The sequence below is a fragment of the Rhinichthys klamathensis genome, unplaced genomic scaffold (genome assembly GCF_029890125.1).
Source record: "Rhinichthys klamathensis goyatoka isolate OS25496 unplaced genomic scaffold, OSU_Roscu_1.1 h1tg000230l_1, whole genome shotgun sequence".
In the NCBI taxonomy this organism is placed as follows: Eukaryota; Metazoa; Chordata; class Actinopteri; order Cypriniformes; family Leuciscidae; genus Rhinichthys; species Rhinichthys klamathensis.
Genome location: NW_026606754.1, coordinates 1,147,367 through 1,163,691, shown reverse-complemented (window position 1 = coordinate 1,163,691; position 16,325 = coordinate 1,147,367).

Below are 16,325 nucleotides of genomic sequence, written 5' to 3'. Positions count from 1 at the left end.
AGAGATCTTCAACTCCCACCTCCGGTGGAGCCACGACCGGATCCCGAGGGAGGCTGGAGATATTGAGTCTGAGTGGACCATGTTCTTCACCTCCGTTGTCGAAGCGGCTGCTCGGAGCTGTGGCCGTAAGGTCTCCGGTGCCTGTCGAGGCGGCAATCCCCGAACCCGGTGGTGGACACCGGAAGTAAAGGATGCCGTCAAGCTGAAGAAGGAGTCCTATCGGGCCTGGTTGGCTTGTGGGACTCCTGAGGCAGCTGACAGGTACCGGCAGGCCAAGCGGACTGCAGCCCGGGTGGTTGTGGAGGCAAAAACTCGGGCCTGGGAGGAGTTCGGTGAGGCCATGGAGAAGGACTATCGGCTGGCCTCGAAGAGATTCTGGCAAACTGTCCAGCGCCTCAGGAGAGGGAAACAATGCCCTACCAACGCTGTTTACAGTGGAGGTGGGCGGCTGTTGACCTCAACTGGGGATGTCGTCGGACGGTGGAAGGAATACTTCGAGGATCTCCTCAATCCCGCCGTCACGTCTTCTATTGAGGAAGCAGAGGCTGAGGGCTCAGAGGTGGACTCGTCCATCACCCTAGCTGAGGTCACCGAGGTAGTCAAGAAACTCCTCGGTGGCAAGGCACCGGGGGTGGATGAGATCCGCCCTGAGTACCTCAAGTCTCTGGATGTTGTGGGGCTGTCTTGGCTGACACGCCTCTGCAGCATCGCGTGGCGGTCGGGGACAGTGCCTCTGGGATGTGTCCGGTCCCTGTATGACCGAAGCAGGAGCTTGGTTCGCATTGCCGGTAGTAAGTCAGACTTCTTCCCGGTGCATGTTGGACTCAGGCAGGGCTGCCCTTTGTCGCCGGTTCTGTTCATAGTATTTATGGACAGAATTTCTAGGCGCAGCCAGGGGCCGGAGGGTGTCAGGTTTGGGGACCGCGCGATTACGTCGCTGCTTTTTGCGGATGATGTTGTCGTGTTGGCCCCTTCACACCAGGACCTTCAGCATGCACTGGGACGGTTTGCAGCCGAGTGTGAAACGGCTGGGATGAAAATCGGCACCTCCAAATCCAAGGCCATGGTCCTCAGTCGGAAAAGGGTGGCTTGCTCACTTAAGGTTGGTGGAGAGATCCATCCTCAAGTGGAGGAGTTTAAGTATCTTGGGGTTTTGTTCACGAGTGAGGGAAGGATGGAACGGGAGATTGACAGACGGATCGGTGCAGCTTCTGCAGTAATGCGGTCGATGTACCGGTCTGTTGTGTTGAAGAAGGAGCTGAGCTGTAAGGCAAAGCTCTCGATTTACCGGTCAATCTACGTTCCTACTCTCACCTATGGTCATGAGCTTTGGGTCATGACCGAAAGGACAAGATCCTGGATACAGGCGGCCGAAATGAGCTTTCTCCGCAGGGTGGCTGGGCGATCCCTTAGAGATAGGGTGAGAAGCTCGGTCACTCGGGAGGAGCTCAGAATAGAGCCGCTGCTCCTCCACATCGAGAGGGGTCAGCTGAGGTGGCTCGGGCATCTGTTCCGGATGCCTCCTGGACGCATTCCCGGGGAGGTGTTCCGGGCACGTCCCATTAGGAGGAGACCCCGGGGAAGACCTAGGACACGGTGGAGAGACTATGTCTCCCGGGTGGCCTGGGAACGCCTCGGTGTCCCCCCGGAAGAGCTGGAGGAAGTGTCCAGGGAGAGGGAAGTCTGGGCATCTCTGCTCAGACTGCTGCCCCCGCGACCCGGCCCCGGATAAGCGGAAGAAGATGGATGGATGGATGGATGAATAATTTTAAAAACATTTTATTCTATCTTCATGCATCCTTTTTATCAACACTTGAATGTGGGTAAGTTTATTTATTTATCTATTTTTAGAAAGTCAAGAATTTAAACAAAAAGCTGAGAAAATTGCATTTTAGTCAAAGACTTCGTCTGGATGGGATTCAGACCGATGATCAAAATAGATGTAGTAGATCGAGTCCATCAACACCCTCAAAGCTTCACAGTCCTTTAGCTCGTCCTGGGTTGACATTTCATTCGGTAACATTAGGCAGTTTTGATTTATATGCTGTTTAATGTTGATAATAACATTATGTGATTTGTGTACCCAGGTGAACAAGACATAGTATTAAATGTATTACAAATATACCTGAAATTCAAACAGTATATTTATAATACATTTGTATTCCCAACATGCTTATTTGAAGTGCATTAAAAATACATTGAATTACATTTTAATATATTTCTTAAAATTATACTATAAGTACATTGGTAATAAATATATGTTTAATTACACTTTTAAGAAATATGCGAAACACAAGCATAATTTTAATATATTTCTAACAAATGCACTATAAGTACATTGGTAATAAATATATGCTTAATTACACTTTTAAGAAATATGCTAAACACAAGCATGATTTTAATATATTTCTAAATTATGCACTATAAGTACATTGGTAATAAATATATGTTTAATTACACTTTAAATAAATATGCTAAACACAAGCATTATTTTAATATATTTCTAACAAGTGCACTAGAAGTATAAATATATGCTTAATCACAATTTTAAGAAATATGCTAAACACAACCATACTTTTAATATATTTCTAAAAAGTACACTACAAATACTTTGGTAATAAATATATGCGTAGTTACATTTTTAAGAAAAATGCTAAACACAATCATAAAATTTTTTTGAAGTTTTAGTGTATTTAAAGAAAACATACTTATTGTCATAGATCACTCATCAGTGTCTCGCTCTGGTCATCGAAGAACTCCCTCTCCTGAATATTGAACTACATATCCCATCTGTCCCGTTGTCTGTCTGAACCTCTCTCCTAATCACCTGCACAGGTGCAGCCACTTCTCCCCTCTATGTAAGCTGCTCTCTCTCTATGCTCAGTGCGAGGTCTTGCATCTGCCACGTTAAAACTCTTCTGTGTATTCTACGTTCCCTGGATTTCCCTGGTTTCTCTACTCTAGCCTGTCTCCCTGGTCTCCGTGTGTCTGCTGCCTGCCCCGACCTCTGCCTGGTATCGTTTCTGAGTTTGGACTGCCCTTTTCCCCTGTTATTCACTGAGTTTGCTCTGTGTGCTTCTCTGTTAAATAAAATCACTGCAAATGGATCTGCACGACTCTGCCTCTTCCTCACAGAAGACCTTGCCACAACAGGATCCAGCAGTCTTGCAACAACTAACTTCTAATGAGTCTCCAATCAAGCGTCTGTTCTGATCGTTCATCAACAACAGCTGGAGAAGCTAACCACACTTACCGAGGAGTTGGTGAAATCCATACGGGCCCTCACGACACAAACCGCCGATCCTGTTCAACCCGCGGCACCCACAGTTCAGCCATCAACCATCGTGAGTACTCCATCAAATAATCCACGTTTGTCTCATCCTGATAAGTATGATGGTTCAGCTGGAGCATGTAAAGGATTTCTGCTTCAATGCACACTGCATGTAAAGGATTTCTGCTTCAATGCACACTGTTCATCAAACAACAACCCAGCCTTTTCCCTGACGACGACAGCCGCGTGTCTTTTATCTGTTCGCTTCTAACTGGAAGAGCTCTGGAATGGGTCACCGCGCTCTGGACGGGAGGTAATCTCACTTTTCCCTCCTACGATCATTTTCTCGCCCAATTTAGAGAGGTTTTTGAGCACCCTGCCAGTGGGAAGGAACCGGGCGAGTTACTTCTGTCGATACGTCAGGGAGGATCATCCGCGGCGGATTACTCTCTAACCTTCCGCACTCTCGCCGCGCAAACAAGCTGGGGCGACGATCCTTTGAAATTACTGTACCGTCAAGGTCTCAACCCCGATCTGCAAGGGGAACTGGCATGCCGGGATGAGGACAGAACTAGGGATGGCCCGATACCATTTTTTTTCAAACCGATACGAGTACGAGTATTTACATTTGTGTACTTGCCGATACCGAGTACCGATACCGATATTTCTACTGCAAAAGTAATAGGCTCCCAGAAGAGAAGACGACTATTTTAGAACACAGGTTAGAAGACTGTTTTTATTTTCTTCTCTGCTTGTTTTAACAAGTCTAAAAATAAATAAAAATTTGTAAAATAATAAATGTATTAACACACAAACCACTGTTAATTTAACATAAAAGCAAGCAGGCTACTGCGTGCATGGTCTGGCATTCTGAATGTGCGCAAGTGCGCTCCCTTAATAAATCCTAAAAGCTGACAGTTCATCGCGATCTCACACAACTCTGTTATTATCAATGAAGCTGACTGCACAATCAATCTTTCATAATATCCACACTTTGTTCATTGTAATTAGAGGATTTGCCAGCATACAGAATTCAGCACTGAACAAAAAAGTCCGTTTTGAGTGGTGAGGGGAGTCTATCTTAAATGCTTCTGATTGGCCATTGCGTTCCAGAAATCAACACATATGTCTGTGATTGGCTACATCGCTCAACGCTGTAACCATGTTATGAATAGAAACTCTGTCCTGTAAATCGTTTCTATTTTGTTGTAGTTGTTCTTGTTGCTTTTCTGCAAGAGATGAATAAAAATCTTTTATTTTTTATTCATAGATATTTCTAGTTTGCGGGAGTCCCGCGAATCGTTTTATTCTCCCGTAACCCGCACACACAGACTGAGTGCATTACCGCCCGCGCGCGCGCTCGGCCATCAGATCTATGATGCGTCTTCAGATGTTTAACTAGATTGCTGGTGTTAAACGATGTACTTTCTTTCCCTCCTCTCGACACCTTAGCTGAACATAACTCAGTCTGCCTTGCTGTTGTCATCACCCCTTATCTTGAAATGAGCCCAAACCGCAGACATTATACTTTCCTATGCCTCAGTTCACCTCGACAAAGCACTCGCGGCGGCCAGTTTCGTTTTGCAAAATGTACGTGGTATCGGTGCGTGGTATCGGCGAATTTTTATGAGTATGAGTACGAGTATATTAGGACAGTATCGGCCCGATCCCCGATGCCAGTATCGGTATCGGGCCATCCCTAGACAGAACCCTCAGTCAGCTGATAGAGGTAACCATTCGCCTGGATAATTTGATGCGAGCCCGACGAGCACCCCTTAAGCACCGAGTAACTGCACATCCCTCCGCGGGTCTGGAATCTGAACCTATGCAGATTGGTTTCACTCGTCTCACCCCCGAAGAGAGAGAGAGACGAGTACGCAATCGTCTGTGCTTGTGCTGTGCCCAATCCGGCCACAGGAGGGCGACCTGCCCCAACCGACCCACTGATCGGGACCCCACTGCGGTGAGTTTCAGTTCTCATATCTCTAAGTCTCTTGTATTAGCTGTCACTCTTCACTTTAACGACAAGTTCATTGAAACGTGTGCTTTAATTGACTCAGGAGCTGCAGGGAATTTTATTGATTTGAGCTTTGCTAAAGATAACAAACTCTCTCTCGTTCCATGTGATTCCCGGGTGGCAGTGGCGGCAATAGACGGACGTCCATTGGGTTCTGGCAAGGTTCAGTTCATCACTCAAGAAGTCACGTTGATCACGGACGTTCAGCACACAGAGAACATTCACTTCTTCACCATTGACTCACCTCACCATCCCCTTATACTGGGCCTTCCATGGTTAGAACAACACAACCCGTCCATCTCGTGGTCCGACAAGCAGATTACTCAGTGGTCCGAAGCCTGTCTGAAGAGATGCCTTAACACTCCTATCAGTAACACTCCACGAAGCTCCCAATCTGAAAATCCTGATCTCCAAGGGGTACCCGCTGTGTATCATGATCTCTTCCTGGCTTTCAGCGAGGACAAGGCATCCCAACTACCTCCTCACAGATCCAGTGACTGCGCCATTGATTTAATCCCAGGTGCCACCCTCCCACGGGGAAGAGTATACCCTTTATCTCAGCCAGAGTCCGACGCCATGAGATCTTATATTGATGAGCAGCTCTCCAAGGGCTTTATCACTACCTCCACTTCTCTGGCTTCGGCCGGTTTCTTTTTCGTGAAGAAGAAGGACGGTGGGCTTCGACCCTGCATAGATTATCGCGGTCTCAACGAAATCACGGTCAAGTTTCGCTATCCTCTGCCCCTGGTTCCGGCCGCCCTGGAACAACTCCGCACCGCCAAATTCTTCACAAAGTTAGACTTGCGCAATGCGTACAATTTGATCCGTATAAGAAGAGGTGATGAGTGGAAAACCGCTTTCTCTACAACGACGGGGCACTATGAGTACCGGGTCATGCCGTTCGGCCTTTCCAACAGTCCGTCAGTGTTCCAGGCCTTTGTGAATGAGATTTTCCGCGACATGCTCAACCAGAAGGTAATCGTATACATCGATGACATCTTGATCTTCTCTGACACTCTTGAATCTCATGTACGGGATGTGCGAGCAGTTCTCCAACGTCTCATCAAGAACCGTCTGTATGCCAAGGTGCAAAAATGTGAATTTCATCAAACTCAGATCACCTTTTTGGGGTACATCATCAGTGCGGAGGGAGTTACCATGGATGACAGCAAGGTCCGATCTGTAGTTAACTGGCCACAACCCACCACCGTTAAAGAGATGCAACGTTTTCTGGGCTTTGCTAATTTCTACAGGCGGTTCATCCGAAATTTCAGCATCACCGCAGCCCCACTCACATCTCTCCTAAGAGGAGGGGGACATCGGTTGAGATGGTCACCTGAGAGTTTATCTGCCTTCAATCAGCTAAAGGAGAAATTCACCACCGCTCCTATCCTTCACCATCCTGATTCCGAGCGTGAGTTCTTTGTGGAAGTGGACGCCTCCAGCACGGGCATCGGTGCCATTCTTTCTCAGCGGCATGGAGACCCTGCTAAGATGTTTCCCTGTGCCTATTATTCCCGAAAGCTCTCCTCTGCTGAACGAAATTACGACGTGGGCGACAGGGAACTTCTGGCCATGAAGGCAGCACTAGAAGAGTGGCGACACTGGCTAGAGGGAGCTCGTCTGCCGTTCACCGTGCTCACGGACCATCGTAATCTGGAATACATCAGATCAGCCAAACGTCTAAATTCCAGACAAGCCAGATGGCCCCTTTTTTCTCCAGGTTTGATTTCAAGATAACCTACCGTCCTGGCTCTAAGAATGGTAAAGCAGACGCCCTGTCCCGCCAGTTCGATAACTCACCTGTTCCTCCAACATCCGAGCCCATCCTGCCTTCGTCTCTCATTGTCGCCCCTGTTCAGTGGGACATAATGACCGAGATCTCCGCTGCTCTGAGGGAGAGTCCACCGCCTGTCGAGTGTCCTCCCAATCTCACCTTTGTACCACAATGCCTCCGCACCCGAGTCTTACAATGGGTACATAACATTCCCAGTTCTGGACACCCAGGGATTTCTGCGACCACACATCTAGTCTCCAACCGCTTTTGGTGGCCTTCGCTCCAGGCTGATGTGATTTCCTTCGTTCAGCAATGTTCCACATGTAATATAGTCAAATCCTCTCATCTGAAGCCAGCTGGTCTTCTTCAGCCCCTGCCCATACCACGGCGACCATGGTCCCACATCGCGGTCCACTTTGTTACTGATCTGCCTCCCAGCCAGGGTTACACTACCATTCTCTCAGTGGTCGACCGTTTCTCGAAGGCCTGCAGGTTTATTCCCTTGGTCGGGTTACCCACAGCGTTACAGACAGCTGAGGCCCTGCTACAACATGTTTTTCGCTTGTACGGTTTACCAGAGGACATCATCTCTGACAGAGGTCCCCAATTTACCTCCCGGGTTTGGCGGTCATTGTGTGAACAACTCAACATCAACGTCAGTTTGACTTCTGGCTATCATCCCCAGGCCAACGGACAGGTGGAGAGGTTGAATCAGGAGCTCACACGCTTTCTACGCAACTACTGCCACCAAAACCAGCAGGACTGGAGTCGCTTCCTCGTCTGGGCTGAGTACGCCCAGAATTCCCTGCGCAAGCCCTCGACTGGTCTTACTCCTTTCCAGTGTGTGTTAGGTTTCCAGCCTCCATTATTTCCCTGGTCAGGTGAGCCCTCTGATCTTCCCACAGTTGACGCCTGGTTACAGAGGAGCGAGGAGACGTGGAACAACGCTCATGTCCACCTTCAGCGGGCCGTGCGCAGAGTCAAGGTACAGGCTGATCGTCACAGGAGAGGGGGTCCCAGGTACACGCCCGGTCAATGGGTCTGGCTGTCGACAAGAGATTTACGTCTACGGCTCCCCAGTAAAAAGTTAAGCCCCAGATTCGTGGGTCCCTTCAAGATCCTCAGACAGATTACTCCAGTGTCATTCCGGTTAGCCTTACCATCTTCTTACCGCATTTCCCCTACCTTTCACATGTCTTTGCTTAAACCTGCAGTTGCTCCGAGGAGAGAGGAGAGCCAGGAGGAGACCACGGCGGAGAGTTCTCCTCCCATCATCTTGTAGGACGAGGGGGCTTACCAGGTGAAGGAGATTCTCGATTCCAGACGCAGAGGCAGGGTGTTGCAGTATCTCATTGACTGGGAGGGGTTTGGTCCTGAGGAGAGATCCTGGGTAACTTCTCAGGACATCCTGGATCCTGCTCTCATCACCACTTTCCATCAGAACCATCCGGAGAGGCCAGCCCCTAGACCCCGTGGGAGACCCCGTCGGAGCACTGGTTCTCGCTTCGGGAGCCGCTCGCAGAAGGGGGGCTCTGTCATAGATCACTCATCAGTGTCTCGCTCTGGTCATCGAAGAACTCCCTCTCCTGAATATTGAACTACATATCCCATCTGCCCCGTTGTCTGTCTGAACCTCTCTCCTAATCACCTGCACAGGTGCAGCCACTTCTCCCCTCTATATAAGCTGCTCTCTCTCTATGCTCAGTGCGAGGTCTTGCATCTGCCACGTTAAAACTGTTTGCCTGATCGTGTTGTGGTCTATCTAAATGAACAGAAAGTAACTTCGTTGTCTCACGCAGCCGTGTTAGCGGATGAGTTTGTTTTAACCCACAAAAATGTTTTTTCACTTGCATGTTCAGAGAGGTCACAGCCTGTTCCTGTGCAAAACCAAACGTTTCGTTCTAAAAACAGTCCACCTCGTGCTAGAGAGGATCGAGAATGTTTTTATTGTCATAAACAAGGACATGTGATCGCAGATTGTTTGACGTTAAAACGCAAACAACAGCCTAAAAGCGTAGGGTTTGTGAAAGCTGTTAAGCCGTCTGTTCATATACCAAATGTGGAGAAAATCGATGACAGTTACCAACCTTTTATTTTGAAAGGGATAATTTCTTTAAAGGGAAATTGCGATGATCAGAAAGAAATAAGAATGCTCAGAGACACCGGTGCAATGCAATCTTTTATTGTGGCAGATAGATTACCATTGACTGAGGACACTTTCTGTGGCTCAAGTGTGATAGTTCAGGGTATTGACATGAGTTGTATATCTGTGCCATTACATCGTATACATTTGCAGAGTGAGTTATGTACCGGATTTGTAAGAGTGGCGGTACGTCCTTCTCTTCCTGTTCAGGGCGCACTTGAACGCTTTCACCAGACACTTAAGTCGATGCTTAAGAAGTACTGCATGGACACTGCTAGAGACTGGGATGAGGGGGTTCCCTTAGTATTATTCGCGGTAAGAGAGACTGTACAAGAATTTCTTGGTTTTAGTCCAGCTGAACACATTCGGACATCAGATGAGAGGTCCTTTGAAAGTTTTTAAAGAACACATGTTGACCACTGTTTCGAGTCCTAACACTAATGTACTGGATTACGTAAGTAAGTTTCGAGATCGCTTGCATACTGCTTGGTCACTAGCTAAAGAATCTCTAGGAAATGCTCAGAAAAGCATGAAGCGCAAGTATGATCAGAGAGCAGTTGCGCGTTCGTTTTCAGCCGGTGATAAAGTGTTGGTGCTTTTACCTGTTCCAGGATCATCTTTGTCTGCCCGTTTCTTTGGTCCTTATGTGGTGAAACAGAAAATGAGTGAAACTGATTATGTGCTTTACACACCTGACAGAAAACGTCAAACCCGAGTTTGTCACATAAACATGATAAAAGCTTACCATGACAGGGAGATGCCTGAGGTGAAAACTTCAGAGGAGACTGCAGGGCCCGCTTTCTCGTCTGTCGCACTAGCCGTGGATCTGTTAAAACCTGCTGATATTTCGGGGGCTGACGAGGATGGTGTCGTGCTCCGCAATGTGTATTCTACGTTCCCTGGATTTCCCTGGTTTCTCTACTCTAGCCTGTCTCCCTGGTCTCCGTGTGTCTGCTGCCTGCCCCGACCTCTGCCTGGTATCGTTTCTGAGTTTGGACTGCCCTTTTCCCCTCTTATTCACTGAGTTTGCTCTGTGTGCTTCTCTGTTAAATAAAATCACTGCAAAAATGGATCTGCACGACTCTGCCTCTTCCTCACACTTATGTTGCTCTTATGTGTTCTTTGTGTAAAGAACATAGCAAAATTATTAAAGTTGCAGTCGGCAAGTCTGGCAGATTGATTGGACTTAGGCAAAATTTTGAATGTTTACAACTTTTATGCCCTTCCCCCACTATCAACGAATACCCTCCCACCGAGTTCGTGCTCGTCAGTGCATGTGCACCAGATTTTCTGTGAACGCGCCCGACTCATCCGCCATCACTCTTCGTTACTGCGCGAACTTCAGGCGTGTGCATGTGATTGTAACGTGCGCGAGGGGTGGCGCGTGCCCGATCTGTGATTGACAGTCAGATCTCACACCCCCCTGCGCTGATTGGACCCCATGATCCGGGAGCGGTGGATTTTTGCTAAACAAATAACACGCTCCAGGTGGAGTTAGAAGCTCGTTTTTTTCTAAAACCACTTTATTTATGTTGTTCTGTCGGATTATAGTGTCGATTTCACTGAATATGATCAAAAAAATGTTGCAGACGGCAGCTTTAAGCTTTTAGTGTGTTTAAAGTACTTTTAAAGTACTAAACACTTAGGCCTACTGCAATATATTTTTAATATTTATGTATTTATCATTTTAATATTTTGGAGAGACAAAAATTACATTTATAATGTACCAACTTATAATGTATTATAAACATTTGTCATTGTTACGAATAAAGATGATTACAAGAGATTGCGATTTTGGGTGTCTCTATTTCTTCGTGTTTCTGCCGTGGTCTACTTTCTCTTTCGCAGATGAAGCGCTGATTGGTTGTCCTGGTTACACTCATTGGCTCATCTCAGTGGCTTGTCATCAGAGAGGAGGGAAAGCGTGATCCACTCACATGCATCATCAGGAAATGCGGGAATTATAAAAGAGCACCTGAACGCGATTGAGGCAGCCAGCCTTTTGTTTGTGAAACTGCAACCGTGTGCTTAGTTCTTTGTTATGTTGTGTTGACGTTTGTTTGATTATTGAATCAGTTTGTTCATGTTAAATTTGTCATGTGAATCAGTGTTAGTTATGCAACCTGAACTCCTTTATTCGTTATCTGGAATTGAGTAGGCATATTGATGCTTTGTTAAACGGGATAAAGAAAAGGGTCAGGTAAGATGTCACGTGACATACATTTTGCACATGTAGTATTCTTCTTTGTTTAGACACATTAGATTTAGGGACAAGTGCCACCGTTGTATTTTTGTTTTGGTTAGTTAGAGTAAGGAAGCATATGGCGTCGTGGACGTCGAAGATCTTTCTTTTATACATTTTGTTTTGATTAGTTAGGTTAGGCTAAAAACGGGTAAGAAAGATTGTTTTCTTTTTATTTATTTCTTTGAGTTGGCACTGTCCAGTTGCCCTTTTCTTTTCCCAGAATTAATATATAATTTGCTGGTATGTTTATGTTATTTTGTTGATTGGCAATTATTTGTTTGAATAGCTTCTTTATATAAAATGTGAATGTGAAGTTCATATGTTTTGTGGAGAGCTCTTTTGACTGGTTGTGGCCAGCAATAAACACCTTTAAGCATTCTACTGCCTTTTTCACTCACTTCCCAGTGTTTCTTTGGTAATTGTTGTCGAGGGATGATTAATGTTCCCCTTCTAACTCCCTAGACGGCCAAAATCTAAGAAGGGGCGTAACAGTCAACTATTATCAAGCATTGCTATAAGCATACTTAAAATTAATGTTTTTCACTTTAACTTGTTTGTTGTAAAAGACTACTTAAAAGGCTATCGTCCATTACATGATACGTTTGTATTACTGAAATTCCGAGAGGCATCCAGCTGCAGCCCCGCAGACTCACTTCTCGCTAGACACCAGTGGATGGACACCAGTGGATGGACAGCCTACGTCATTTCCGTATCGTCATTCACTTTTCAAATTTGACGCGCCATGCAGATGTCAGCGGTAAGAAAAAAAATATAAACTGTCGATGATTTATAGGTCATGTCAGAATTCAAATGCACAAACTAGCTAGTTAAAAAATCGTCTTGTTTTCAAGGTACTTTGTCGTGTTTTTTAAAGGTATTAGTGAACTCTGGTGTGCCTCAATTCTAGAGCTAGGTTGCTACAATAGAACACTTGTACTCTAATACAGTTAAATATAAACATGCTCATTCTAATCATATTGTACATCTGTTCTTGCTTTAGGTGTGGTGAATATCAAAAAACTGCCCCAGGCTGTAAGAGACATGTGTTTTCCTTTTAAAATTGTACAATGCAGAAATAGCAGATGTTCTTTCAAAGACTGGGTGGGGTACCGTGGAAACGGAAGACGTGGAGACCTGCGAGGGTTTTATACAGACCCTGAATTTCCTGAGCATTCCCCAGACTGCCAGTTTTAGGGGGCAGGAATGAGGTGTGGTGTGCACAGTGTGCAATAGTTTATTTGGTCTATAGTCTATAGTTTATTCTCTTGAAATAGGGACTTCCCCCACAACCTTACGGGCCTGACTGTGGCATCTTCATTCTGATGGTCATTTGACTAATTTTACTAATTAGATTGTGTAATTTCCAATAAATATTGCAAAACCATGAAGTGTTAATTTGATCTGGATTGTTTGGTAAATTGTCTGATCATGTGAATCTACGTATATTTTAAAAACAGAAGTGGTTACATTTACAAAAAAAAAGAAAAAAAAGAATTGAATATCCAAATGGGCAAGGCAAAAAACTGTGGTCAATTAACATGTACAAGTCTGTTGTATTGACAAAACGTTATAGTCCATTGATCTAGGCTGAATTTAAGTCACAAAAAATAGTGATATGATCTGAACAATATATATTTTCAAGGTGGTTCTTGTGAATGCAGTTTGCATGAATTATTGAAGTTATAATATTAGGTATATAATTGAGAATTGTTTTATGTAAAGAGATGTGATAAAGATCATATTTCAATTTGCACACAGCTTTTATATTATATATTTTAAGTCATAAAAGTAAAATGACAATACGGAAAAGACGTGTGCAATTAAGCCTGCAAAGAATGCTGTCTATCCACTGGTGAAAACAGAAAATAAATATGCTGTCTATCCAGAGGTGAAAATATAAAATAAATATGTCTATCCAGAGGTGAAAATCTAAAATAAATATATGTCTATCCAGAGGTGAAAATCTAAAATAAATATGCTGTCTATCCAGAGGTGAAAATATAAAATAAATATGCTGTCTATCCAGAGGTGAAAATATAAAATAAATATGCTGTCTATCCAGAGGTGAAAATATAAAATAAATATGCTGTCTATCCAGAGGTGAAAATATAAAATAAATATATGTCTATCCAGAGGTGAAAATATAAAATAAATATGCTGTCTATCCAGAGGTGAAAATATAAAATATATGTCTAACCAGAGGTGAAAATATAAAATAAATATGCTGTCTATCCAGAGGTGAAAATATAAAATAAATATGCTGTCTATCCAGAGGTGAAAATATAAAATAAATATATGTCTATCCAGAGGTGAAAATATAAAATAAATATATGTCTATCCAGAGGTGAAAATATAAAATAAATATGCTGTCTATCCAGAGGTGAAAATATAACATAAATATATGTCTATCCAGAGGTGAAAATATAAAATAAATATGCTGTCTATCCAGCGGTGAAAACGGAAATTAGCGGCAAAACGGAAAAGACGGAGAAAACGGAAATGACGTAGGCTGTCCATCCACTGGTGTCCAGCCACTGCTGTCTATCGAGAAGTGAGTCTGCGGGGCTGCAGCTGGATGCTATTGGAAATTCCCACAAGGATTTCAACATCATATTATTTGAAATGCATCATGCAAACATTTCCCAAAGATGTTTAAAAAAAATTCCAAAAATATGTTGTACTTGTTTAAATTTGAACAATACGCATAACACACGTGACTAGACCTGATTGGTTCCAGAGCCGTTGAACGGTTGTGATTGGTTATTATGATAATGAGCTCGCATCTCACTCAGAGCTTCAGTTGCTGTGCATAATATGTTTCTTGAATGTGATTAGATTTAGAAGTCTAAATTTAAACTTGTTCAAACGTGAACAGTTTTGGTAAATCGTTCATCGGAGGGATATAAATCTCTCAGGTTTCAGTACAATATCTCAGTTTTTCATTCGAAGATTTCGGATTTCTTAAATGGCTTGGAACTACTTAAAGGGTGAGTGATCATTACAGCGTTTAGATTTATTTTATTTATTTTATCAAATAGAAAACGTAGTGTGTTGTTTTTATTTTTTACCAGTTTCTTCAAGTTTGCATGACGTGTGACATTTGGAACCTCGTTATTTTGTGATTCTAGGTAAGATTTGAATTACATTAACATTACAGCTAACGTTACATTCAATTTGACCAATCAGAGCCAAACTTTTCAAGTCGAAGTCGAAGCAGAAGAGATGAAGATACTGCCCTCAGAAGTTACTGGTAAGTTTTAACTTAGTTGCTGTTTGCATAAATAAATGGCTCACTGTTTAGTTTTTCCCTAGGTGGACAGGTCTGCTACTGTATGCATTTGCTAATATGACTTGCATGTGGAATACTGACGTTAACCTAATATTAGGGCCTAATGATAAAAAATTAAGATTAGCATTTGTTTAACATTATAATAATTATACTTGTTGGCTGTGGGGATACTTTTTAAGTTAAATTGGCTCTTTTTTTAGCTGTGAAAAATCTTTTCAAATCTTTTCCCCCTTTCACAGACACAGTGATCAAACAATTTCCAAACACGGGAGTGTCTGAGGTGCGAGCACTGATTCAAGGAGATGCAATTAGAGGGAAACTTTCCACTTGAAGGATGAAGATGGTTTGAGTTGTAACAATACTGTAACTGTTTGCAGATATTAATGACAGCATTTTATTGACTGTATTTAGGTTTATTGACTTAAGTTAGATTTTTTGTTGTTGTTGTTTATAATACCCCTGCAGATCAATGTATTTTCTTTACAGTTTATATATTTTGCGGTAGGCCTACTGATGTACACTGGGTGTAGTACATTAAAGTTTACTAGCTTTCAAAGTGTGTGTGTGTTTATACAAATATTTTTTACTGTGTGTTTTACTGACTGTATTTTTGATACATTAAAATATATTCTTTTCATACTGAATGGTTTTATAAAAATGTATTTTTATTATACTAATAGTGGCTCTTGTAGTGTTCTACTAATACATTATTAATAACCTGATATTATATTTAAAATATACTGTGAACACATTAATGTCAAGCTAAAAATATACTTCAGCTGTATTTCTAAAAAGTGTATTAAAAATACAATTACAAAGAAGTGCTATTAAATTACACTAAATGTACTTAAAATAGTTCCATTTTAACACAATTAACTATATTGAAATATATTACTATTACCTTGAAATGTTTTCACATTTAATACACACTTAATACAGTACACTAAAAATACATTAAGTATATCAAAATAAGCACAATTTAAATATATTTCCTTTTCACCTGGGTAAACAATCTTCTATCACTTGTTTCAGCTTCTTCTTCTCCTGTGTTTTGATCCGGAGATTCTGTACTCTTTCAGAAGATGTGTAATAGCGCCCCCTACCGCATAACAGTGAAAACATTGATAGCCTGAATGTTCAAAGTAAATTCCTAAGTACACTACCAGTGGACTAGCCTACTCAAAAATTCAGATACTCAGAATTAGGAACATATCCGTTTTCTTTATAAATCAAAATTTTCAAACAATGTAAGTTTATAAGACAGTATGTAAAACTATGTGAAAAAATTATTTTAATAGGCTACTCTCAATCAAAAGATTAAACACAACTACATTCCAAGTATACTTAGAATACTAATACTTTTAAGTATATCTCAATCAAAAGATAGGGACAGACTAAATATACATATACCTTTCTGTCAGTACAATTAAAGGATACATACATGCAATTTTAAGTACATTTTTGCGAAGTACATACATTTCTGAGAAGTATAAAAAGTAGACTGAAAGTACTTTCTTGTTTTTAGTCTAAAAGTATAATAGCACACTTGAATTAACTTCTTTTCGTAAGGGGCTATATCTTTT